The 27,439-nt window shown below is 44.6% G+C and overlaps 1 protein-coding gene across 1 annotated transcript in view; it reads left to right on the top strand.

The window, feature by feature from the left end:
* Positions 1-828: 828 nt before the first annotated feature.
* RAB7A (RAB7A, member RAS oncogene family) overlaps positions 829-27,439 on the top strand; it is an 86,784-nt gene continuing 60,173 nt past the window's right edge. The window contains exon 1 of the mRNA XM_073591855.1: positions 829-982. The gene's annotated coding sequence lies outside the window, so the exon portion shown is untranslated. The remainder of the gene's footprint in view (positions 983-27,439) is intronic.

Genomic DNA, 27,439 nt, shown 5'->3' on the forward strand with positions numbered 1-27,439 from the left:
AATTGATGAAATTTAAATTTTTACATTTTTTTGGGGATATGAATTATAGCAAAAGGAAAAAATATGTATATTTTTTTTAAATGTCTGACTTTTTTTTTTGTCTATAGCGCAAAAAATAAAAACTGCAGAGGTGATCAAATACCGCCGAAAGAAAAGCTCTGTTTGTGGGGGGGGGGGGAGGACATCAATATTTTTTGGGTACAGCGTCGCACGACCGCGCAATTGTCAGTTAAAGTAACGCAGTGACGTATCGCAAAAAAATGGCCTGGTCATGGGGGGGGATAAATCTTCCAGAGGTGACGTGGTTAATGGCATCACAAGTGCGTTTTTTGGTATGTTTTTTGCGCGTTCCTGCAACACCAAGAGGTGAATGGGGGGGAGGGGAGGACACAGACAGTAATATAAAACCTGACAGAGATTCCAACCCCTTCATTAAAATAAGATTTGCCTTTATATAATATCAGTGACTGTGGTTCTGGGATGTCTGCCCAGCTACAGAAGAAAACATCCTCCTCAGCAGGTGACCCCTCCCTTGTGAATAGAGGAAGAGTCACATCCAGTGGTCACATGACCTCTTTGTGTCCCTATACCCCCTCCCCCTCTATCAATACAGCCTGGGGCCCTTCTATGAGCCCCTTGTCGTGCAGCAGACACAATAAAACCCCCACATGGCCTCTTTTTGTTTTTTATGTCTTGAACAAGCGTCCCATCCGCCTCTCCACACCTGGCCCCAGGTAACATGGCGGCCAGGAGGTGACACAGCACGTCACATGACGCAGCCTTCTTCCCCCCCCGCCCCTCCGGGCGCGCTCCAATAGGCGTCCGGGAGGAGGGGGTGACGTCAGCTGCCTCATGACCGCTCGTCACTTCCGGTGGGCAGAGAAGGGTTAGCAGGGAAGGAAGCGGAGAGCATCGGAGGGCCCGGCGGACACTGACACCGGCCCCGGGGAACACACCGACACCACAGCTCTACACAGCGCCGGTAAGTGACCGGGGGAGAGACCTCCGCATCCCTGTGTGTACAACTCGCCCTTTCATCGGCCTGATGTGCCGTGTATACACCGGGGCCGTCATCCCCTCATAGAGGATACAACCCTTCCCCCACCCACCCCCATCCCCCTCACTGTGTCCTTCTATACAGAGAATACATCTTATAGTGCCGGGCCAGGCCTGTCCTCACCCCTGACACCCCAATACTCATCTCTGACACCCCAATACTCACCTCTGACACCCCAATACTCACCTCTGACACCCCAATACTCACCTCTGACACCCCAATACTCACCCCTGACACCCCAATACTCACCTCTGACACCCCAATACTCACCTCTGACACCCCAATACTCACCTCTGACACCCCAATACTCACCTCTGACACCCCAATACTCACCCCTGACACCCCAATACTCACCTCTGACACCCCAATACTCACCTCTGACACCCCAATACTCACCTCTGACACCCCAATACTCACCTCTGACACCCCAATACTCATCCATAGGCCTGTGCTCACCCCGTCACCCCCATACCCACCCCCTCTGTATCCTGGTAACCAATCCTCATCCATAGGCCTGTCCCTGGGGGGGGGGACCCCTTTATGTGCCCCCATCATCCTCATCCATAGGCGGGGGGGACCCCTTTATGTGCCCCCATCATCCTCATCCATAGGCCTGGGGGGGGGGCCCTATGTGCCCCCATCATCCTCATCCATAGGCCTGGGGGGGGGGCCCTATGTGCCCCCATCATCCTCATCCATAGGCCTGTCCCTGGGGGGGGGACCCCTTTATGTGACCCCATCATCCTCATCCATAGGCCTGGGGGGGGGGGCCCTATGTGCCCCCATCATCCTCATCCATAGGCCTGGGGGGGGGCCCTATGTGCCCCCATCATCCTCATCCATAGGCCTGGGGGGGGGGCCCTATGTGCCCCCATCATCCTCATCCATAGGCCTGGGGGGGGGGGGCCCTATGTGCCCCCATCATCCTCATCCATAGGCCTGGGGGGGGGGCCCTATGTGCCCCCATCATCCTCATCCATAGGCCTGGGGGGGGGGGGGCCCTATGTGCCCCCATCATCCTCATCCATAGGCCTGGGGGGGGGGGGCCCTATGTGCCCCCATCATCCTCATCCATAGGCCTGGGGGGGGGGGGCCCTATGTGCCCCCATCATCCTCATCCATAGGCCTGGGGGGGGGGGCCCTATGTGCCCCCATCATCCTCATCCATAGGCCTGGGGGGGGGGGGGCCCTATGTGCCCCCATCATCCTCATCCATAGGCCTGGGGGGGGGGGGCCCTATGTGCCCCCATCATCCTCATCCATAGGCCTGGGGGGGGGGGGGGCCCTATGTGCCCCCATCATCCTCATCCATAGGCCTGGGGGGGGGGGGCCCTATGTGCCCCCATCATCCTCATCCATAGGCCTGGGGGGGGGGGGCCCTATGTGCCCCCATCATCCTCATCCATAGGCCTGGGGGGGGGGGGGCCCTATGTGCCCCCATCATCCTCATCCATAGGCCTGGGGGGGGGGGGCCCTATGTGCCCCCATCATCCTCATCCATAGGCCTGGGGGGGGGGCCCTATGTGCCCCCATCATCCTCATCCATAGGCCTGGGGGGGGGCCCTATGTGCCCCCATCATCCTCATCCATAGGCCTGGGGGGGGGGGCCCTATGTGCCCCCATCATCCTCATCCATAGGCCCGTTCCTTGGGTGGACCCCTTTATGTGCCCCCATCATCCTCATCCATCGGCCTGTCCCTGGGGGGGGGGACCCCTTTATCCATGCAATGTATTATGCATATATATTTTCATTCTCCATCTTTTGTCACTGTATACATATATATGTAGGTGCCTTTTTATCATTTGTATTACTTTTCAGCTATTATCACTACAAATATAATATAATCTCATCATTTCCAGCATCTGGCTTGTTTCTGGGAGGGGAGACTACACACTGGATCCCGATGACCCCCAACCCCCCCCCCCCTCCCCACACAATGTGTGGATTTGATTTAAATCACTAGTAAAAAGGTTGATTTAAATCAACTCGATTTTAAATCATAATTTTTAAAGAGCAACTGTCATCTCTGTCCCGCAGAGACTCCTCCTCTGACCCGCTGTTGACTCCCCGACAGTTCCATTCACTTTAATGGGACGGCTGGTGATGTGGCAGTGACACAACAAGGTGAGAGACGTGGCAGCAGCAGGTGATTGGATGCCCGCTAACAGGCGCTGCCATGATGGATCTGAAATTACAGGTGCTCTTTAAAATGTAAGAAATCATTCTTGCTGGTAGTTAGAATCTTTAATATTTGCAAACAAAATGAAGGTTTCCTATTTAGAATAATAAGCTGTCAGGTTAGTAAAAAAAGCGATATCAGAACTGATCCAATCATACAGTTTGTAGTGTACATAGATTTGCAAAACAATGGGATAAAGGAATATTCCCTCTTATCTCCTGGTTACTGTGAAATTGTCTGAATACATCAATACAGTGCATGTTCTTTCAGCTTGCATTCATTGAATGAGTTTACCAAAAATGTAAATATTGCAGAATATACAGCCTCATGCTACATAACTGAGCTCCATTTAATGCTGAACAATCTAAGTTATTAATGTATCTTTAATAGAAAACTATCTTTTTAGATTTTTACTCAGAAAACATTTTATTAAAGTAAAATTTGTTAAAAATCAAAAATTGGCTTCAAATCAAAAACTTATTTATATATATATATATATATCTTAAAAAAAATCATTTTCATCCACCCTGCCCCCCTCTCCTGTATATGTAATACATCATATAGCTTCCTCCATCTATCCCGGTGTATATATAATAAACACTATTGATGTTGAGATCTCTTTGATGTATTCTAATCTCTGTAATTTGTAGCACAGTCCGTTTTCCTTGCCCAGGGACTCTGTACCCTGATAACCCTCCATATTTATTTATATTAGTTTTATCCAGCCCAGGACACCCCCGCTGTGTTCAATGCCGGCTGCATTGTATCCGAACAATCTTCTGTATTAGGCGTTGTATAATTTCATCCTTCCACCCGGTCCCAGGACACTTCCATGTGTCTTCTGATGACCCTCCTCTATTCTTTATATCCCTCTGTTCTGTCCTGGCATCCGATGTGTTGTATCCTCTGAGTTGTATAAGCCTCATCCTTTTCGCCATGTTCTGGGTTCCCTTTCAAGATATCCTCACAATGCATTATATGATATGTTATTCATACTATAACTTGATCTAGCTAAAAAAAAAAAAAAAAAAAAAAAAAAAAAAAACCTGTTTGTCCCAGAATCAATTTCACTGAGTTCTAATAGCACCGGTTAAAAACAAACATTTTATTATGTTGCAACTTACCAATTCTAGATGTGATGGTTGCATTTTTGTTTCCCTTTTTTTTTTTTTTTTTTTTAATTTTCATTTAGACTTGCTTTCTGTTTTTAAAAGCACAAGCTCTCCTGCAGAATTTATTGGTGTACATGGATGAGACCAACCACTTAACACTGACAGGAGAGCTTACAATTCTCAGCTTTTATTCATGCAAAACCTTTATTCCAAAAGGAAAAAAGTTTGCTATAACAGGTTATAAAGTGTAAGCTGGTGTTTGGCTTCAGTTTGTTAGTGTATCTAAATTTGCTAATCCATCTAACACTCCCCTCCCTCTAGACCAGGGGTCTCAAACTGGCGGCCCTCCAGCTGTTGCAAAACTACAAGTCCCATCATGCCTCTGCCTGTGGGATTCATGCTTGTAACTGTCAGCCTTGCAATGCCTCATGGGACTTGTAGTTTTGCAACAGCTGGAGGGCCACCAATTTGAGATCCCTGCTCTAGACCAATGCTTCTCACCTTCGGTCCTCGGGACACACCAACAGGCCTGGTTTTAAGTATTACTTTGGGGAGATGCAGACTAGAATACTGCAATCACTGAGCAGCAAATTATATCACCTGTGATGTTTTTCAGTTATCCTGCAAACCTGGCCTTGTTGGTCCTGAGGACAGGAGTTGAGAACCACTGCTCTAGACCGGGGGTCTCCAAACTTTTTAAACAAAGGGCCAGTTTACTGTCCTATAGGGTTTAGGGGGGCCGGACTGTGGCCAGTGTGAGTAGAAAATGTCCCGGCATCAGTGGGAGTAAGCAGTGCCCCATTGTTGGCAATACCAGAAGGAATAGTGCCCCATTGTTGGTATCAATGGGAGGAATAGTGCCCCATTATTGGTCATAGCAGAAGGAATAGCGCCCCACTAATGGTGTCAGTGGGAGGAATGGTGCCTCATCATTGGTGTCAGTTGGAGGAATATTGTCCCAGGGGCCAGATAGAAGCAAGCAAAGGGCCACTTATAGCCCCCAGGCCGCAGTTTGGAGATCACTACTCTAGACTGACAATGCTGCTGTCCAATGGTGTGCCCCCTGTGTGCCTTCATCCAGAGTGGGGGCACTCTAATACAGGAGACGTTACTGGACAGTTCACCAGGGAAAAAAAGCTTAAAAAAAAAAACTAATGCAGCCACCACATCTAATGATAGGTAAGCTGCAATATATTACATATTTGGTGTTTGGGTTTTATTCCGCTTTAAGAATTCAGAAGGGCAGTGTGTGCCCAACACACAAAGTGTCAGCATAGCCGTACCTGTGTATATAGGTACATGGTTAGTCTGAGAAATGACACACATTCAAGTTCAACCAATAGGAACAGTTTAAAAATAAATACGCTCATGACCCCCATATACAAAACCCTAGGCCCACAGTTAATCTAGAGCAGGGGGTCTCCAAAATTTTGAACAAAGGGCCAGTTTGCTGCCTTTTAAGTTTTTTAGGGGGGCTGGACTATGGCCAATGAGAGTAGAAAATGCCCTCGAATGGAGTAAACCATGCCATGGACTTTGTGGTCAGTGGGAGTAAAAAATGTTTTACACCATTGGTGTCAGTGGGAGGAAGAGTGCCCTATAAATGGTGTCAGTGGGAGGAAGAGTGCCCTATAAATGGTGTCAGTGGGAGGAAGAGTGCCCTATAAATGGTGTCAGTGGGAGGAAGAGTGCCCTGTAAATGGTGTCAGTGGGAGGAAGAGTGCCCTGTAAATGGTGTCAGTGGGAGGAAGAGTGCCCTGTAAATGGTGTCAGTGGGAGGAAGAGTGCCCTGTAAATGGTGTCAGTGGGAGGAAGAGTGCCCTGTAAATGGTGTCAGTGGGAGGAAGAGTGCCCTGTAAATGGTGTCAGTGGGAGGAAGAGTGCCCTGTAAATGGTGTCAGTGGGAGGAAGAGTGCCCTGTAAATGGTGTCAGTGGGAGGAAGAGTGCCCTGTAAATGGTGTCAGTGGGAGGAAGAGTGCCCTGTAAATGGTGTCAGTGGGAGGAAGAGTGCCCTGTAAATGGTGTCAGTGGGAGGAAGAGTGCCCTGTAAATGGTGTCAGTGGGAGGAAGAGTGCCCTGTAAATGGTGTCAGTGGGAGGAAGAGTGCCCTGTAAATGGTGTCAGTGGGAGGAAGAGTGCCCTGTAAATGGTGTCAGTGGGAGGAAGAGTGCCCTGTAATCGGTGTCAGTGGGAGGAAGAGTGCCCTATAATCGGTGTCAGTGGGAGAATTGGCTCCCCATTTCTGATATCACTGGGAGGAATAGTGCCTCAAGGGTCAGATAAAGGCAAGCAAAGGGCTAGATCAGTGTTTGGAGACCCCTTATCTACAGAATTGGTCTCAAAACTTTCCAAGCAAAGGGCCCAGTTTACTGTCCTTCTGGTGGGCCTGACTGTGACCGTTGGGAGTAGAAAAGTGCCCGATCAGTTTTAATGGGATAAATAGTGCCCCATTCTCGCTATCAATGAGGAGAATAGTGTCCCATCATTGGTGTCAGCTGGTGGAATAGTGCCACAAGGGACAAATCTGGCCCCCGGGCCGCAGTTTGGAGACCACTGATCCTAGCGGAAGGCAAAGAAAACCCTGATAAAGCGCAGCCCAACAAGGGAAAAATTCCTTCCTGATTTCTAAGGCAATCGGATATTCCTGGATCTGCAATCTCTGATGTTATAAATTATAAATGTTAATATCTAGTAATATTCTGTGCTTGTAGGAATCCATCCAGCTTTCTTTAATCAAATCTGTTCTATTCACATTCCATTCCGTCTAATTCTCCTCCTTTCTTTGTGTCCAGAATTTGCTGAGCTGATATTTCTTTATCTTTCAGTTCTTTCCATTGTTCTGTTGAGGTGTAATCATTTATCAATAAACTAACAAGTCCTCTTACATTGTCCTTCTCCTTCACCAAACTTGTATGTCTCCGGACTCACCCACATATGAAATGTTACTTTCAATTTCTCTTCTCTTGCTATGTTGGGGGAGATGTGTTTTTTTTTTTTTTTTTTTGGTATACATTGTTGCTGTATGACGGTAATACACTGCAGCACACAATGTTTTTTTTTTAATTTTTTTTTTTCTCCTGGGTAATGGTCTGTGAATATTTGTAAATGTGTAATTGACACAGGGTGGCCTGTGTCACAGCTAATTGAATTTGTATCACAAGAACAATGCTTCTGTCATGTCTCCCCTCCCCCCCCCTCCTATTCAGCACTATGGTCCTTGCTACCCCCCCCCCCCCCTCCCCCAATATGTGCATTTCACTTTATTTACTGTGTTGCTTCGTTTGCACCTCCCTAACATCTGTGTGTTCTGCTTCCAGAGCAAATACTTAGTCTGCAAGTGAGACAGTCCTGTCTGTTTTTAAAGATTGTGCTTTTATATTGAACTTTCATTTTCCTTTTTGGGCTGTTATTTTATCAGCTGTAAGGGTGGATGTAGCTCAATTCCAGCTGATTAGTAAAGTACGTAGATCACACAAGAAGTGGAATTACATTGCATCTGAGAACTCGGTGCCGGTGTTCCGTTGAGAAATGTCTTTATTTATTTTAGGTACTTATATAGCGCCGTCAATTTACGCAGCGCTTTACATATACATTGTACATTCACATCAGTCCCTACCCTCAAGGAGCTTACAATCTAAGGTCCCTAACTCACATTCATACGTACTAGGGACAATTTAGACAGGATCCAATTAACCTACCAGCATGTCTTGTGGGAGGAAACCGGAGTACCCGGAGGAAACCCACGCAGGCACAGGGAGAACATGCAAACTCCAGGCAGGTAGTGTCGTGGTTGGGATTCGAACCAGCGACCCTTTTTACTGCTAGGCGAGAGTGCTAACCACTACACCACTGTGCCGCCCCATCGAAAAATTCCTCCGATGGGTCTGCGCAGTACGCAACGTCACTCCAGCTGATATGTTGATTAGTTGGCGTGACGTCAACATGGCGCAGATCGTCAGAGGCCGATAAAGATATAAATTGTCAGATTCTGTCTCACTGTTGCGCGGTGGATTTTGGCTGTGTCTAAGGGCGGGTTAAAACGCACGCAAAACACACAACCCGCCCCGACGATCTGTGCATGTGCTGTGTTGACGTCATGCCAGCCGATTAACATATCGCATAGAGTGACGTTGCGTACTGCACATGCGCAGACCTATCAGAGGCATTTTTTGAGTGCATTCTCTATAGCACCAGGACAAGAGGTCATCTAGAGCCCAGGGCGAACGTGCAAAACTCTGCCGCCCCCTTCAAGATGTATAAGCATTTTGTGTCAAGATTCCCCTCACAAAAAAACACTGAGCACTTATCTGCATGCTTGCCCCCTAAGCATAAATTCCCCCTCCTCCCAGTACAAATCTGTCCCCCTGCTGAAATCCTTCCTCTCAGCACAAATTTTTGTCCCCCACCCAAAAAAATAAATTACTCCTCCCAGCACAAATCCTCAATTTCCCTTCCTAGAACAATACTTCCCTCCTGCCGAACCCCAAATTCTCCCTTCCAACACAAATCCCCTTCCCCTCAATCTCCTTGTGGCACCCCCCACCACCTCACATGACACCATGGTGCCCAGGGCAGCCGTCCCTCCTGCCCACCCCTTTTCCCGGCCCTGTGAGAACTACAAACCTAAACACTATTTAAAAGACGTGTGTGTGTGTGTGTGTGTGTGTGTGTGTGTGTTTTTTAAGATTCAACTTTCCCCTAGGTGGATGCAACATGAGTCCCCCGACGCCTCTGAGACTGAAAACTGAGCGATCGAACGCTCAGTTCTCATAGCTCCGTGGGCAGAGAGCTGGTGACTGTCGGTGTCTGTACGCATGCTCACTGGGGAGCTGGGCTGTGGAGTGAGCAGCCGGCTCAGGCTCTCAGCGGCTTGCAGAGCCGTGTGCCGACTCCATTGTCACAATCTAGTCTGAATCGGCTCTGTGGCATCAGCTGACAACGAGCTTCAGCCCTCTGTCTGCTGAAAATGGGTCACAGGAGTGCAGAACTAACTGTGATCCACAGAAGTACAGCCAAATAAGCTTTGGCTGTACATCTCCCCCCCCCCCCTTTTTTTTTTTTTTTTTTTTTTTTTTTTAAATCTTCAAAGCAAACTCCCCCATCCATCTATCCAAGTCTCAATGCTTTGTTTTGCTGAAAAATCATTATGAAAATCATCCCCCTAGCATTCCTTGCTGTGACCATGTTGAGAAAGGGCAGATTATTCATGTAACATTTACTCCCTAGAATCCATTTGCCCTTATCTCGGGCATGGAGAAAACCCCTCCTCCCCTCCTGAAGACTCCTGTGATTTATGACATTTGCCTAGGCCTGGAAACCAGGAAGTAGCTGAATAAAAGGAAAGTAGCTCATATCACAAATCTATTTACTAATGCCAGCTGCATAAGGTTTAAAAATAGTCAATGTTGATTGAGAGAGTGAAGTTCCTATCTGAGTTTACCAGCTAAAGTATGTGTGATCCCAGTTAGGCCCCTTTCACACCTGTCCTGCGACCTGGGACTGCAAAGTCACATGACAAGTCGTACCCCATGATTTCCAATGAGTACCATTCATATCTGTGTTTTCTAGTCGCAGCAGCTTCAAAGTAATCCCTGTACTACTTTGGTCTGACTTTGATGCGACTTGATGTCCATAGACCTCAAGAATACACAGGCATTGCTTCAAATCACTGCAAAATCACACAACTTTCATGTCTTACAAGTGTGAAAGGAGCTTTACCCACTTTTGTGATTACTGTTTCTTGCCACAATGCTGAATTACAAGGGATAGGCAGCCCCTAGATTATGCAATTCTTTTATTTTTTATTTTTTCCTTCCACCACGGATGAAAGGAAAAAAAAAAGCTCAATCTCCCCATCAACACAGTCAATGTTGATGGGGAATGCCTCCCGCAGTGCTATTGTGTTCTGCCAGTGGGGGAGCCTTATCTGTCGGCTTTAGCTGCCGGCAGCGATTGAATGAAAAAAATCCAACAGGCTGGTTGTACTAAAGTCGATCGATTGGATCAACTTCAGTACAACCAGCTTACTCATAGGTGGATCGAATCTCAGCCGGTCCCTGCTGAACCAGCTGAGATTCGATCCATCTATGGCAGGCTTTATGGCACTTTCTCTGTTACAGGTGAGGGTGAGCCAGTACTAGATTCGTAGGGGGGAGGACGATGGGTTCGCTGTGTGCTTCTTTTTGTTACACCCCCCCCCTGATCTGCTGGGTATGGGGGAATGTGATCCTTCTCTGGCTCAATCATAATTTAACCTTGGGTCCGTGAAGAAACATGTGATCCTTCCCCTGCCTACCCATAATCCAGTGCCAGCTATGTGGGAGAATGCAAGTCTTTTACCTACCCATAATTCAGTGCCAGCTATGTGGGAGAATGCAAGTCTTTTACCTACCCATAATTCAGTGCCAGCTATGTGGGAGAATGCGAGTCTCTTACCTACCCATAATTCAGTATGGGTATGTGGAGGAACGTGTGTTTCTTGCCCTCCCTACCCATAATCCAGTTGCTGAGTTTTTGAGGGAACATGTGTTCCATCTCCTGCCTTATTGGTAAATATTGGACACTCTTGTATTGCGCATTTGTAGGTAAAACGGCACCGGAAAGTGGTTGCTGTATCTAAAATGTGACCTTCTCAAGAAGAGCCTTTACAATGATATACAATTATATTAAGAAGTAGGGTTGCACAGATACTAGTATCGGTACTCGTGCAAATACACTGATACCTGAAACCGATACTTTCAGGCTCGGGTCTCCCCAGTGTTAAAGCGATAGTAAATCCGCTGTTTTTTTTTTTTCCTCCCCTACACCTGTAAGGGAAAAGGCATAATGAGCTAGTATGCACCGCATACTAGCTCATTATGAGATACTTACCTTAGAATGAGGCACCGGCATCTCACCCTGTCCACGCCGAGGGAGCTGACATTTCCCCTCGACGTGTCTTCCCGGGTATCACGGCTCCGGCGCTGTGAGATTTTTTTTTTTTTTTTTTTACCTACAGGTAAGCCTTATTATAGGCTTACCTGTAGGTAAAAGTTTAAAAAAAAAAAGGTATACAACCGCTTGAAAGAAGGCCAGTAATTGGAGCTGCCAAAAAAAAAAAAACAGCTAGCAATGTTGCTCAGCCCTGAAACACTAAAATAAAAAGAAACATTGTTTCTTTTTGTATATTTCTGTTTCTTCATCTGCAGATCAAAGGGATGAACAAATGTTCCTCTGTTTAACCCCTTAATAACCCTTAATTTACTCTAATCAGCCTTAATTAACTCACTATTCTCCTCTATGATTATTTTCCTGTTTTTTTTTTTTTTTTTTTTTTTTACGTCTATTTGATAAACAATTAAAACTTTTTTTTTTTTTTTTTTTTTTTTTTGTTTGCTTTGTTAGTGAATATTATTTTTACATATATAATATTTACACATTTCACATTGAAAAGGCTCTAAATTAAAAAAAGAAAAATCAATTTATCTCATTTTGTAAATAACTTTTCAATGCTTTGTACCGTTGCTTACAGCAGAAGTTAAAACAAAACAGTTAGGGCGATATAACTACATTGACTCCCATGGAGAATTTATGTAGACAATATGATAAAAATCAGAGGCCACATATCGGCTATATATACAATTTTGATATATGTTTCAAGGAAGTTGAGTTACATGATACAATGGGAACAAGATTTTCAGGAAACCCTTGACCTTGAGGAATGGCATGCGCTATCAGAAACCGCATCTGGAGCGCTCATTAAAGTGGTGTTCCGGCCGAAATGATACTTTTTAAATAAAAATACCCCTATAAATGCACACGCTTAATGTATTCTAGTAAAGTTAGTCTGTAAACTAAGGTCTGTTTTGTTAGTTTATAGCAGTAGTTTGTTATTTTATAAACTTACAGCAGGCAGTGGCCATCTTAAGTGTGGGCATCTGAAGCCAGACTGTATTTCTTCCTGGATCTCATCCTTGCAGATCTCGCACATGCTCAGTGCAGCACAAGCAGTGTAATAGGTTTCAGGTCAGGTTTCCATAGCAACGGCAGTGTCAGAGGAAGTTACCGCCCCTTCCCAGAAGGCATTGCAAACAGGAAATGATGCGATGGGCCATGGCCAGGGAGGAGGAAGTGAAAAATGAACACAGCAGATATACAGTAAGTGCTGAGAAAAAAAATAAAAAGATATCCAATTTGTTTACAGTGCACAGTTTAGTGAGGGATGCTGAAGAGTTGTAAAAGTGGGTGGAACTCCACTTTAATACCTCTATCATAGAGGCTAATTATAAGGTCTTATTGAGATGATATATGGTACCGGCAAGATTGGCCACCTTTGTACCCGGAGCTACCTCTATGTGTTTTAGGGGATGTGGTCAAGTGGGATCCACCTATCACATATGGTGGACATGCCCCAAGGTCAGGAGTTTTTGGATCAGGGTTTACAACTTTTATATATATACTCTCACCCAGATTAACCTGACGACAAAGTCAGCAAAACAAGCACTCCTGGGTGGTGGGATAGCTGAAGCCTCCAGATTCCGAAGACAACTTATAACATTTATATTTATATCAGCCAAAATAACTATAGCTAGAAACTGGAGATCCGCTGCCCTGCCATTCGACCAGCTTAAACACAAAATGTTGTGGCTTATGTTGAATGAAAGGTTAACAGCTATAGCACAAGATAAGTTGAAGTTGTTTCATAAAGTCTGGGACCCATGGACCAGATATCTGACAGATGACCCCAGGACGCTCACAAACTAGATCTATACACTTACAATGGGTTCCAGGGCGCGGAGCCGCAGTTCACCCCCCCCCCCCAACTTGTCCTTCTCTACCCTTTCCTCTGCTCATTTTTACTACTATGTCCTATCCTTCTTCCCTCTCTCCTCTTTCAACAAGTTATGATTATTGGGTTTCAACTTGTTTTACTTATGGTGAGGTTTCTCTAAACCATCCTCAATAGACCATTACCAACATGGGCTACTGAGTGAGATGCCAGCATAACCGGTAGAGCCGGGCTCCCCGGAAAGTTGGAAGGGAGCTGGGCCTTCCCAGCGGGTAGAAAATGCACAAAAGATCTAGGATTGGTAATCTATTATAGGTCATGGATATAGTGGTACTGTGCTCAGTTTCAAATGAATCAGTTAGAAAGGCATATATACCACACTTAGTGAAGTGAAAAGGTCATAGCGAATGTCAGAAGACGAAGTAGGGCTAAGTAAATTATAAGAAGTGGAACCTTCAAGTATGTAATATTACTCGATGTATGACTCCCTAAACATGTTGTATCCTGATCATTGATAAGTTGAAATCTCTGATCTTTGTATTGTCAAAACTTTAATAAAAAACAATTGAAACTAAAACAAAACCGTTGCAGTAGGTATCGGTAATTGGTATCAGCGAGTACTAAAAAAAAGTATTGGTACTTTGTACTCATTGTAAAAAAAAATTAAAAATTGTATCGGTGCATCCCTATTAAGGAGTCAGCACACCAAGAGGAATTAATTTTGTTTCTGTACTTTTAGGCTTCACAAAGTCGCATTATTGCCAGTGTAACTTTGGAGAGTGACTTTGGGCCAACTTTACACTTAATAGATCTAAGTCTCACCAAAGTAATGCAGGCACCTTTTTCAAAGTTGCTGCGACTTGAAGTTTAAGTCAAACCGATAAGAATGGGTGCCATTGAAAAGAATGTGATGCAACTTGTCATGCGACTTTGATATCAAAGTTGCATGACAAATTGCACAAGTGTAAATAGAGCCTTAATGTGATTGGAAAGTGTGTTTTTTTTTTTTTTTTTTTTTTAGATCTATCTCTCCTTTAGTCCCCCCTTCAGTCTATTATGAAATTATGAATGCTGCTGCTAGACTAATACACCTCACTGATCGATCTGTGACTGCCGCCCCTCTCTGCCAATCTCTTCACTGGCTTCCCCCACCCCACCGTGTAAAATTCAAAATGCTAACCATAACATACAAGGCCATTCACAACATCGCCCTCATCTACGTCACCAACCTCATCTGCAGATATCGTCCCCTTCGCTCCTCCCAGGACCTCCTGTTCTCTAGCTCCCTTGTTACCTCCTCCCATGCTCGCCTTCGGGACTTCTCCAGAGCCTCTCCCATCCTCTGGAACTCCCTGCCCCAGTATGTCCGATCAGCCCCTACCCTGTCCACCTTTAGGAGATCCCTGAAAACTCATTTATTCAGGGAAGCCTTTCCCACACCCACATAACAACTATCTCCGAGCCACCCCCATGAAATCATTCTCTGCAGCTATTACCTTTTGTACCCCCTCCCTTTTAGAATGTAAGCTCTACAAGCAGGGCCCTCCTGTACCTTTTGTATTGTACTGTAATTGTGTTGTCCCCCCCTATACACTGTAAAGCGCTGCGTAGACTGTTGGCGCTATATAAATTCCATATATATATATATATATATATATATATATATATATATATATATATATATATATATATATATATATATATATATATATAGTATATGTGTGGACTGGCCATGATCCTTTTCTGGGGTCCCCTGGTGACGCTCCTCCTCCGCATCAAGTGCCCCCATGGAGAGCTGCTTTCCATAGGGGGCACCCGTGTGGGCGCTCCCAAGTCCTGCTGCTGTGTCCATTGACAGACAGCTCCCATGTCACTGGATTTGATTGACAGCAGCGGGAGCCAAAGGCTCCCGCTGCTATCAATCTATCCAATGAAGACCCGAGACAGCGGCAGGAGCTGCTAGGCTTGTTCTCGTCGCTGGAACAATCAGGTTCAGGTAAGTAAAGGGTGGGGGGTTGCTCTGGGGGGCTGCTGCACCACAAAAGGTTTTTCACCTTAATGCATTAATGTGAATAACCTCGAGACTTTACAACTCCTTTAACCACTTCCCGCCCGGCCTATAGCAAAATGACGGCTGGGCAGTGGTTGCGTTATCCTGACTGGGCCTCCTATGACATCCAGCAGGATAGCAGCTGCCGCGCGCCTGTGGGGGCGCGCATCGTGGCAATCAGACAGACACACCGATCTTGGTAAAGAGCCTCAGTCGGAAGGCTCTTTACCACTGATCAGCCGTGTCCAATCACCGCTGATCACGATGTAAACAGGAAGAGCCGTATTACCAAGTATTGCCAATACCAAGTGCCTGGTATTGAAGTTGTTAAGCAAAATAAATGTTTGCATCAAATGTACATAAAGAAATAGTGCATTCCTTCTCCTTCCTACTCTAGAAGCCACCACTGGGTGCATGGAGAAACCAGATCTTTCTGCCTACTCATAATTCAGTGCTGGGTGCTTAGGTGACATGTGATTCTTCTTCTGCCTTCTGATAATTCAGTGTCGGGTGCATGAATGACCTAGAGCTGTGTGGAGATGAACTTGCTGACTTGTATGCAGGTTGATGTTCAGAAATTCAAAACTTTTTCTTCATCTTGTCTCTGGAATTAAGCTTATAAGGCCTCATTCACACAGGTGTAGTTAAGCGTCCGTCCATGCCATGTCCCTGTTTGTCTGCATCAGTGTTCTGTACATCCTGGTGCATGCAGTGTTTTATGTCAATTGGGACACGGCAGTTGCACGGCTCCGAACGCAGACAGTGTGAATTCAGGCCATGTACAGTATCTCACAAAAGTAAGTACACCCCTAAATTGGGCCCAGTTGGCAATTTTCCCTCCCTGGTGTCATGTGACTCGGTGTTACAAGGTCTCAGGTGTGAATGGGGAGCAGGTGTGTTAAATTTGGTGTTATCACTCAGGGAATGCCAAAAGCCTGAAACTGAGCTGCAGCACGGTGGTCAAGACCATACAGCGGTTTAACAGGACAAGTTCCACTCAGAACAGGCCTTGCCATGGTCCACCAAAGAAGTTGAGTGCACGTGCTCAGCATCATATCCAGAGGTTGTCTTTGGGAAATAGACGTATGAGTGCTGCCAGCATTGCTGCAGAGGTTGAAGGGGTGGGTGGTCAGCCTGTCAGTGCTCAGACCATACACTGCATCAAATTGGTCTGCATGGCTGTCGTCCCAGAAGGAAGCCTCTTCTAAGAAAGCGCACAAACCGTTTGCTGAAGACAAACAGACTAAGGACATGGATTACTGGAACCATGTACTGTGGTCTGATGAGACCAAGATAAACTTATTTGGTTCAGATGGTGTCAAGCGTGTGTGGCGGCAACTAAATGAGGAGTACAAAGACAAGTGTGTCTTGCCTACAGTCAAGCATGGTGGTGGGAGTGTCATGGTCTGGGGCTGCATGAGTGCTGCTGGCACTGGGGAGCTACAGTTCATTGAGGGAACCATGAATGCCAACATGTACTGTGACATACTGAAGCAGAGCATGATCCCCTCCCTTCAGAGACTGGGCCGCAGGGTAGTCTTCCAACACGATAACGACCCCAAACACACCTCCACGACGACAACTGCCTTGCTAAAGAAGCTGAGGGTAAAGGTGATGGACTGGCCAAGCATGTCTCCAGACCTAAACCCTATTGAGCATCTGTGGGAAATCCTCAAATGGAAGGTGGAGGAGAGCAAGTTCTTTAACATCCACCAGCTCCGTGATGTCGTCTTGGAGGAGTGGAAGAGGACTCCAGTGGTAACCTGTGAAGCTCTGGTGAACTCCATGCCCAGGAGGGTTAAGGCAGTGCTGGAAAAAAATGGTCGCCACACAAAATATTGTCACTTTGGGCCCAACTTGGACATTTTCACTTAGGGGTGTACTCACTTTTGTTGCCAGCGGTTTAGACATTATTGGCTGTGTGTTGAGTTATTTTGAGGGGACAGCAAATTTACACTGTTATACAAGCTGGACACTCACTACTTTACATTGTAGCAAAGTGTCATTTCTTCAGTGTTGTCACATGAAAAGATAGAATAAAATATTTACAAAATGTGAGGGGTGTACTTACTTTTGTGAGAAACTGTACGGCTGTCAAATTGGAAGCTGCAGCTGTGTCTGTGAATGATGTGACTGGTTCTGCTTGTGCATCCCTGTGTGGGCAGACACGGCCCTCGCTCAGGTCAGGTGTAGGGCGGCCCATGTGAATGACATTAACTAATAATCTGAATGTGTTTTTTATCTCTACATTCTGCATGTTTTCTACCTTTCCTCTGACTTCCTCTTCCATTCTTCCTCTTTCTGAAACTTGTAGCAATGGGATGTAGGGGAAGGACTGACTTTGCACGATTTGCTTAGGAAGGGAAACCAAGGCCTGAAATTTCTGCCAGTGGCTCCCCCCAGACTCCACCTTCCTCTTTGTACTTTGCTGGTAACTACAAGACTGATCTCCTGTAATGTTTACTAACTAAACTGTTACTCTGAGGTTGGATTCTCTCCTTTCTGGTAAAATACAAAAGAGGCAATACGATTACGTTGGCAGCTCATTTTGATTGAGTTGTCAATGTACTTTAATGGACTAAAAGCATCGTTCACCTATCAAACTGCCTGTGCAAGTAAAGGGCACCTGTAGATCAAAACAAGCTGTGCGGCTTTGACAAACATTAAGGGTCCTTTCACACTGGGGCGGTTTGCAGGCGCTATTGCGCTAATAATAGCGCCTGCAAACCAACCCGAAAGTGCCGCTGCTTTCATTCCAGTGTGAAAGCCCCGAGGGCTTTCACACTGGAGCGATGCGCTGGTAGGATGGTAAAAAAAAGTCCTGCTAGCAGCATCTTCGGAGCGGTGAAGGAGCAGAGTGTATACCGCTCCTTCACCGCTCCTGCCCATTGAAATCAATGGAACGGCGCAGCTATACCGCCTCTGCAGAGGCGCTTTGCGGTGGTTTTAACCCTTTCTCGGCCGCTAGCAGGGGGGTAAAACCACCCCGCTAGTGGCCGCATAACGACGGTAAAGCGCCGCTTACAATAGCGGCACTTTACCGCCGACAACGCCCCTGCCCCAGTGTGAAAGGAGCCTTAGTAATGCCCTGGCTACTATAGATGTAGGCACTACCTCATGAAGCCTGGCCAGAAAACTCCCCAGGGGTTGCATCATCCCACCCTGCCTTGTTGCTAGGACATTGCTAAGACTCCCCTCTGATTCAGACCACCTTGCATGCACTCTTTCCCCTGTTGCAGAGGAGATGGGGAACCATGCATGTTGGGGGGTTTGAGAGCTCACTCCTGTGATAGATGGGGCGAGCAGTAATGGCTGGGAGTGTCTTAACAGGGCATGATGGGATGATGCCATCTCTGGGAGTTCTTCAGCCAGACTTCGGGAGGTACATAAATGGCCTGCACCTATCGCAAGGACAATATCCAACTTTAAAAGCTGCACTTTGTTACTATCTACAAGCGCCTCCATACCTGCATTGGCAGTTTTTTGGGGGTTTTTTTTGGTAAAGGTGAACTAAACCTTTTGAAGTGATTGTAAAGGATCGATTTTTATAAGTAACATATGTTATACTTTTCCTGTTCTGTGTAATAGTTTTGGACAGAGCAGCCCCAGCCCTCCTCTCTTGGGTTCCCCACTGGTTCTCCAGCCTGCCCACCACTCCGCACATTTATTTTATTTTGCACTTTATTGAAATGTAACCAAAGTGACTCTTCATTAAAGCAGAATTTCACTCTCTCAATCAAAAATGGACTATTTTTAATCCTTATGCCCCAGCACTTTGTTTTTTTTTTTTTTTGTTTGTTTGTTTGTTTTTACATGCCTTCAGTTACTTCCTGTTTTCCAAGGCAAATTATGTCACACATCGGAGGAGTTTTCTCAGCTAAGCACCCCCTCATGCCTGAGCTAAGGGCAGATGGCTTCCAGGAAGTAAATGCTACATGAATCATCTGCCCTTACTCAAGATGGCCACATCCAGAAATGCTGTGGGGGGGGGGGGGGGGGGGTCTTTTTTCAAAGTGGTTTCTCAAGAAAAGAAAGCACGTAGACATGGATGAAGTTTGTTTTGAATATTAAAAATTAGGTAAATGGTGTTTGCGGTGCTCAGATGCAATGTAGTTCCGCTTTAAATTCTGTTCATACAACTGTGTTGGTGCAATTAGTTTTTTTTGCCTCCAGCGCTAGAGCTGCATGATTCTGGATAAAATGAAAATCACAATTTTTATTTGCTTAGAATAAAAATCACAATTCTCGGTGTAACATCTTTCACATTATACAAAATATTGGCTAACTTTACTGTTTAGATTGTGTGGTGTGTGTTTTTTTTTTTTTTTTTTTCTTTTTTTAGCAGAGACCCTAGAGAATAAAATGGCGGCTGTTCCAATATGTTATATCATCTTTCAAATGCAATTTTTTGGTAAAGAAAACACTTCCTTAAAAAAAAGTGTTTTTTCTTTACCAAAAAATTGCATTTGAAAGATGATATAACATATTGGAACAGCCGCCATTTTATTCTCTAGGGTCTCTGCTAAAAAAAGAAAAAAAAACCACACACTTCTAAGTAATTTTCTAGCACAAAATACATATTTTAACTTGTAAGCTACAAGTGTCAGAAAAAGGCGCTTGGTCTTTAAGTGCCTGTTCACACTTGTGCAATGCCAGACATTGCATGTGATTCGCATCGCTGTGCAGATCATACTGATTGTATGGCTGAATTTGCATCGCATTCGGAGCAGAATCGTACAGGACCCCCCCCCCCCCTTTCTTTTTTTTGCACCAGAATCGGATCGTATGGGTGTTAACACCCATGTGATCCGATTCTTGCCTGACTTCACAGTTCGCACTGTGATATGCAAACAGATCAGGGGGTGTCATTAACTTTCTATTGAGACCTGCAGCTGTTCGCATAGGGCATTTAGTGCCCTCATTTACAGACTGAAGTTCATCCCTTTTGATTTGTAAATGAACAGAAAGATGCCATGTTTCTTTTTATCTTTCTCCCCTCCTCCTTGGGATTATATTGGGGAGGTTCACTTGCCAAAAAAAAACCTTTCCGTTCATGGAGAGGGTACAAATCAAGTGATTTACCTTGTCAGAAGAGAGTGGGGCAGATACTGACAATCGGATTCTCCCTTTGTGCTTTGCTGATCGTTGGCTAATGCCTCCTCCGATCTGTGCATGTGCAGTGTTGACATCACTACTGTGCATGTGCAGATTGTCGGAGACCGTATTTGACCAGCTGCTATTTTTTATTTTTATTTATTTTTTTGTTTGACCGGTGTGAGCAGGGAACTGCTCTGCTCTTGTTACTTGAATCGTGGAAATGCTGGATTAAGATCGTATGGGGGGGGGTTGAATTTTAATCGTGATTAATTGTGCAGCTATATCTAAAAAAGAAAAGCAATCCTGCATGTAGTAACTTTTTGTTTTAGCGCTTAAAGCAGTGGTGTGAATTGACCCCATAGGAGACGAGGCAGGTGGTGTGAATGGGCCCTAAAGCTGAAATCCAGACCGAATTTAATACATTTTAAATGTATTTTTCAAATGCAAGCAGTGTAAGTACCAGAATGTGCCTTGGTATTTTTTTCAGTCGCTCTATATCAAGGATTAGAGAGGGAGAGAAGCAAAAGGAGCCATCAGATGTGGTCTTCTGCAAGAGCATGATGGTAGGAGGAGAGAGCAGAGCAAGAGATCAGCCTATCTGGGGGGGGGGGGGGTGTATTTTTTTTTTTTTTTTGTTTGTTTTTTTTTGTTTTGTTTTTTTTTGTTTTTTTGTTTTTTTCTCACTGCCCGCTTGTTAGGTGGGGGTGGGGAGGGGACCTCCGGGTGAAAGTGAAATTACAGCAGGGTAAATCAGCTGACCTCCTCTGCAAGGTAGGACCGTGCTGTGTGGCGGAGCATTTAAATATCAGGACTGAAGGGACAGAAATCCAATCCTTTGACAGGTACCGTAGGTCATCTGTCATGAGTGTATTTTATATTTGTTTTGCTGTATGCTGGGAAATTCCAAGGAGGTTAATTTGTGTGAAACTAAGGCCCCAATCACACCTGTGCATTTTGTAGCTCCAAAACACTCAGGGAGAAAAATCCATCATTCTCTATGGGGAAGGTTCACCTCTCCAAGTTGCCTGAAGCCAACCGTCTAAAGCTACTTTTTTGTAGATTTGATTTGGACAGATTGGTGCTGTTTTGCAAAGCTGTGTGTGTGTGGGTTTTTTTCTAAATAGAGAAGCATTTATATACACAATACATGTGTTTTTGCGTGTTTTTTTTTTTTCTCCTCAAATGCAGCAATTAAAGAATAATAAAATGAATAAATATTAAGTAAAATAAATAATCATAAAAAACATGACCCTAAATTAAAATGACCCCTAAACCAAAAAATAAAGAATAAAAAAGTAACCCCTAGCTTTACTGTAAACCTGAACCTAGGGCCTTACAAAAAATAAAAATTTAAGAAAAGCTGATGAACAGGCCAAAAAAACATAGCAACAAATGAAACAGATTTTTAATTTTTTTTTTTTGGCTATTGAATAAAACACCAAAGCTGAACATAAACGCACAACAGAACGCTTGCGGCGCCCAGGTGTGAATGCATCCTAAATGTATGGTTATCCAATACATATACAGTAGGACCTTGGATTGCGAGCATAATTTGTTCCAGAAACGTGCTTGGAATCCAAAGCACTCGTATATCAAAGCGAATTTCCCCATAAGAAATAATGGAAGCTCAGATTCGTTCCATGACCATTTATTCATATAAAAATGATTACGGCAATACAAAATACAGTGTTAAGTGTGTGCTAAAAAAAATTAAAAAATAACCTGCACTTCAAAATACAGTACTGTAGCTCATATCAATGGTAGGAATACTGTACATTACCTCTGTGGTGAAATAAAAAGGTTCAGTATTAAAGTGTAAAAAAAAAAAAAAAAAAAAAAAAATTACACTCGCATTAAGGAGTCTATATACTGCGTTACTCGCACACCAAGGTATTGCTGCATTTTATTGGTGTATGGCCAGAACTGGAGTTTAACCTGATGGATCGCTCTGATCTGGAGCCACCACATGTATGTCATCTTCTGCACTTGTGGATAAGCTGCTGTCATTCTTCGAGTGCAGAGATTGGCTGACAGTCGCCTCCTGAAATAAAACCAGCAATTTACGAAGAGTAGAACAATCTATGATCACCCCGGACTAGTCTCTCTTCTTTCTAGTACTTCTAAACCCTTAGGCTAGGTTCACACTGCTGCGAATTCTATTGCGAATTTGAGCCGTTGCGATCGCTCAAATTCGCAAGTCATTTAAATTACATAGATTAACATTAGTGCCGTTCACATCGACGCGTTGCGAATATAACCTGCGTGAAAAAAAGGTCCTGTGCGAGTTTACTGCGTTGCGTTGCGAATTTAGTCTCCATAGACATCAATGTAAATCGTTCTTGAATCGCATTGATTGGTTCACATATGTGCGAATTCCACCACACTACTCTCCACAAAAACCAGGAAGTACACAGGAAGTTAAGACCCTTTTTTTTTTTACATTATGATTCCATTGGCTAGACTATCAATCGCAGCTATATCCAACTCCTGAAATTCGCGGTAAAATCGCGGTAAATTCGCGGTTAAATCGCGGTAAATTCGCACTGCAGCAGTGTGAACCCAGCCTTAATGGCCATATGTAGCCCTTCTATCTAACCTGTGGGGAATCCCTACTTCATTATCTCATACTCTTCTGGAGAGTGGCAGAAGATCTTTTTCTTGTAGGCAGAGTTCACATTAGCTGTGGCTGCGGTTTGCAGCATGGCGTCTGGTGTGTCCCTGTTCTCCATTTCGGCTGCGAATCCGGTCCGAATCCTTACATGAATTTGAACCTGAAACGCAGCCAAAGACGCGAAGGACCCTTGTCCTGTGTGGATCGCAGCCACCCCGGAGGTTTGTGAACCGGCTCCATTAAGAGTCGGTCACACTCTCCTGTTATGCGAAGAAACTCTCATCCAATTCGCATCAGTGTGAACCCAGCCTAAAAGTTCCTCATTGTTACAAAGCAAACCTAAATTGTTTCTGTTCCTTGTCTTGGCTGATATTGATTCCAGTGAGCTTGATTGGGTTTGATGTGTATTAATAAGCTGTGGTCTGAGCTAAGCATGGACAACCCAATAGGGCCAGCAAATCCAATCAGGGAGCAAGCAGGCACTCCTCCATCTATAGGTAATCAATAGGCTTTTAAGTTGTCTAGATATAAATGTGACTGCTTTTATCCAAATAATATAAACTTGCTGAAGTGAAAAAAAAAAAAAAAAAAAAAAAAAACTTGCTGTGGGTTATAATACGGAGGGATTCGTCATACAGTTTGGGAAAGATTTGTCATAGTATTTTGGGTACAAATACAATCTGCCAAGACTTGAAGTAGAACTATAGGCAAAACTTTTATTTTTGTTTCTGATTTGGATAGAGCAAGGAAAGTTATAACGCTTGTGTTTTGTGGTGGTTTTTTTTTTTTTTTCCCCACCATCTGTGTCCCATTGGGGAGCTTTCCCTTCACTTCCTGTACCTTAAGCCAGATAGTGAGATGAAATACCTGCAAATTAAGGGATTTCCTTGTGGACCCCCAGATCACCAGAATGAGTGTCCCCATTGGAAGATTTCCCCTCTTACTTTTCTGGGGACGACCCAAAATTTTGTGTGTGTGTGTGTGTGTGTGTGTGTGTGTGTGTGTGTGTGTGTGTGTGTGTGTTTTGGTTTTTGTTTTTTTTTGTCTTGTGTTTTTTTTTTTTTTTTTTTTTTTCCCCCAATAATGGTAAACAGGACAAACAGGGTGAATCTTCGTAACCGGGCCACACAGCAATAAAAACCTGACTGGTGTTCTAATCCATCTTCACTCTGTCCAAAACTAAAAAAAAAAAAATGTTGCCTTTAGTTATACTTAAAGAGAATAGCAGATTACTCAGAATAATTTTCTAGCTCCTTGGGAAATTCTCTCCAAAGAATAATTTAGAGAAATGCTTGCAGTATAAGTTATCGGCTCAGACAGTAGGGCCATTAAGATGTCAGCAGATCAACAGAAACCTCATCCAGAAATTGCCTTAGAATTCGGCCTCATTCACACAGGCACTGAGGACTGTAGTCTGTGGATAAGCTGTGTGTTTATATGGTTTGCGCTGCCAGGTCCTATGTGCAACCCATGTAACTGTATGAGGATGCAGTGGCTCCACAGACACATCTGGGTGAGCGGCTCCGAATGTCTAACCATTCATGGACTGCGGTTTTTATCACCTGTGTGAATGAGGCCTCCAATTAGTGTTACTAAACCCACAACAGTGAAATCGGTCTGTATATGCAGTAAAGCATGCTTGTTATACTCACTCTGGAGCCTAAGGGTTTAACACTCAGCATTGTGTAAAAAGGCTGTTTGATCCTGTCTTCTCTGATCCTCCCCTTCCACTGTCCCCAATCCATCTCCTGATAGTACAGAGCCTTTGGAGGCACTCTGCAAATGCTCAGTTTGGTGTGTATTGCTAGAGGGTTTTTTTTTTTCTTTCTTCTTTTGGAGGATGCCTGTGATTGGCACTGTCCAGAGGGTCAGGGGTCCTGCAGCCTCATAGGATGGTTAGAGTAGAATGAAAACTCCTCCTCCTAGAAGCTTTAAGCAGACACTGATAGAAGTCACAAGACTGCTATATACTGCTGATGAGAAAAGGTATTTAGCAGTTTGTTTACTAAAAAGATTGCTTTTCCAACCATTTTAAGAAATGCAGGGTAGCACATGTTAAATGGCAGAAGTGTGAATGGGGACGAAAGTTTGTGTCTGGTTATTTCTCCATGTTTTATCCTTTTTAAAAATGGCAAGTAAAGAAAAATGTTATCCTCCCAGAAATCCAGTAATCAACCAACTAAGGCCCCTATTACACATGTCCATTTTTACGGACTCCGCTCGCTCAGCAGGGATCTCTGCTCACTGTGCAGGGACGGACCTGTCAGCCCCGCTTTCCTCTATAGGGAATCGGATGAAAACGGACCGCCTGTGCTCTGTCAGGCTCAGTTGCGGGTGCCCGGCGGACATCGCGGGCACGCACATCGACTCAGTGATGCGGCGCGCGCCACCTATACTACTCAAAGCGGCTGCCATACAGCTACGGTGATTCGCGCAGGGGAGCCATTCTGCTGCCGTCAAACCACAGCGGGCGGTCGGCCGGCAAGTGGTTAAAGGTCTTGGTTCCCCTGATGTCAGTCTGACGAAATGCGTAGGAGCATGGCCTAAGTGCAGTGACACGATCATTTACTGTGGAGTGTCTCACTCCACAGTACGTGATATCGGTGTGGCCACACCCCTATGCGTTTTGTCAGAAATTGGCATCTTCAGGGGAACCACTAAGCAACACTGCTTTGGATTTTAGTGCAACAGACGCAGCGTTGTCAGTCAGTACAGGAAATATGGGGCTTACTGAATTTCTGGCAGATTTCTCCATGTGTTTTTTTTTTTTTTGTGTTTTTAAAAATGGAACATGTATTGTAGAGAGATGCAGAATGTTTTCCTTTTTTTTTATTATGGCCAGACATGCCCTTTAAACCTTTTAAATACTGTAGTGTTGTGACTCCTGTAGATAGGATTAGTTTAAAGTGCACATCAAATGAAAGTTGGCAGATCTGAGGCTGCATTCTGACCTGATTTGCTTTGCATTTCTTTAAACACCTCGGGTCTTACTGACATATGATTGCATTGCAGGCAAAGTGGGTCAAACGTGGCCCTGCTGTGTATTGCACTTGAACAGCACTGTGTTCAAATGAAAAATGCAATGTTTGACAACATTCACCTGCTTTTCTGCTAGAACCCCCCCCCCCAATGAAACTGTTTAACTTGGGATAAGTTTCTTTTTAATCTGACCATATAGTGATTCAAACTCGTCTGGTTCAGCAGGGACTAATTTCAATTTGTGTGGCTGTCCCTGCTCGATTGACTTCTGTCAAGGGGACATGTTGGAATTTTTTTTTTTTCTTAATCGGCGACTGCAGCCTTTGATCAATGTGTGCTGACAGCAGCGGGTCCCATGTGTTTAAGTCTATGGCCAGCCTTATACCCCGTACACACGATCCGAAAATCGGACGACAGATCGTCCGACTTTTTTCCGCTTAATAGTCGCAAGTAGAAATGACTGGGTTACTAAAGTCGCACAAATTCTCATACGGAATCAGAAGTGAGGTCACATGTCGCGCTTGTTCGATCTGATGAACTGTCGTGATCGGCTCTCGAAAGCTCTGTACTAACGATCCAATTATAGTATGATCGTGCCGAAAGCGGTATTTACGGGCCATAAGTCTTACCCATCACCCCCTGCTGAGTGCACCCCAGCTGGAGAAATTTTTATCGTTAAGCCAACATGCACACAAGATGTTAAGATTCCTTAAATGACAACTTGTACCAAAGATATTTTTCTTTTTTCGTTTTGGTTTGTTGTGTTGTGTTTTTTTTTTTTTTTGTGTTTTTTTTTTTTTCAACCGTATTTGCCTTATTTTCTATTTTGCATTATCTGTAAGCCAGGAATTATTTTTGCTTCCTGTTGGGAAAAATCAGGTTGCTGAATATTGGACAGTTTGTCAATCATATGAATACATTTAAACAAATTTGTTTATTTGTCAGATTAAAACAAACAAAGCAAAAAAAATATAAACTCCATTGGCCCATTTAAATAGCCAGTGTACCTAAAGCTGTACCTGCAAATTCCAGAATGCCTATTCACTATTGGTACTTTTTTTTTTTTTTTTTTTTTAAAGCTGACCATTTATTCATTTTAAGCTCTAACAAGAGGGCCCTCGGATTCCTCCTCCATTGAATTGTATTGTAACTGTACTGTCTGCCCTCACATTGTAAAGATCTGCGCAAACTGTTGGCGTTGTATAAATCCTGAATAATAACACTGAGAGATTATATTTTCTTCAGCCTGAACAGACTCTGGTCCATTTGTGCCGTTTTTAACATGGATGGTAATCTGCAGTTCCGGCTATTGTATTTTGACAGCCAGTGCCTGCGGCTGACGGAATACCCAAACAACGGCTGCATCTAATTGGACACGGTTGCTGTTTGGCTGACAATTTTCAGGTTGTCAGTCCCCCCCCCCCCCCCAAGGATGTTGAGTTGGAGGTACCAACAGGGCCACTCACTTAGCAAATTTCACCCAGTTCATCAGGAATCAGACACAGTACACTGAGTGTAAGGACAGCTTTAGGGTTTAGCTGCTGATCATAAAATCCATTATCTGCGGGGAAGCTGTAACCTTCAG

The sequence above is a fragment of the Aquarana catesbeiana genome, linkage group LG07 (assembly GCF_042186555.1).
Source record: "Aquarana catesbeiana isolate 2022-GZ linkage group LG07, ASM4218655v1, whole genome shotgun sequence".
In the NCBI taxonomy this organism is placed as follows: domain Eukaryota; kingdom Metazoa; phylum Chordata; class Amphibia; order Anura; family Ranidae; genus Aquarana; species Aquarana catesbeiana.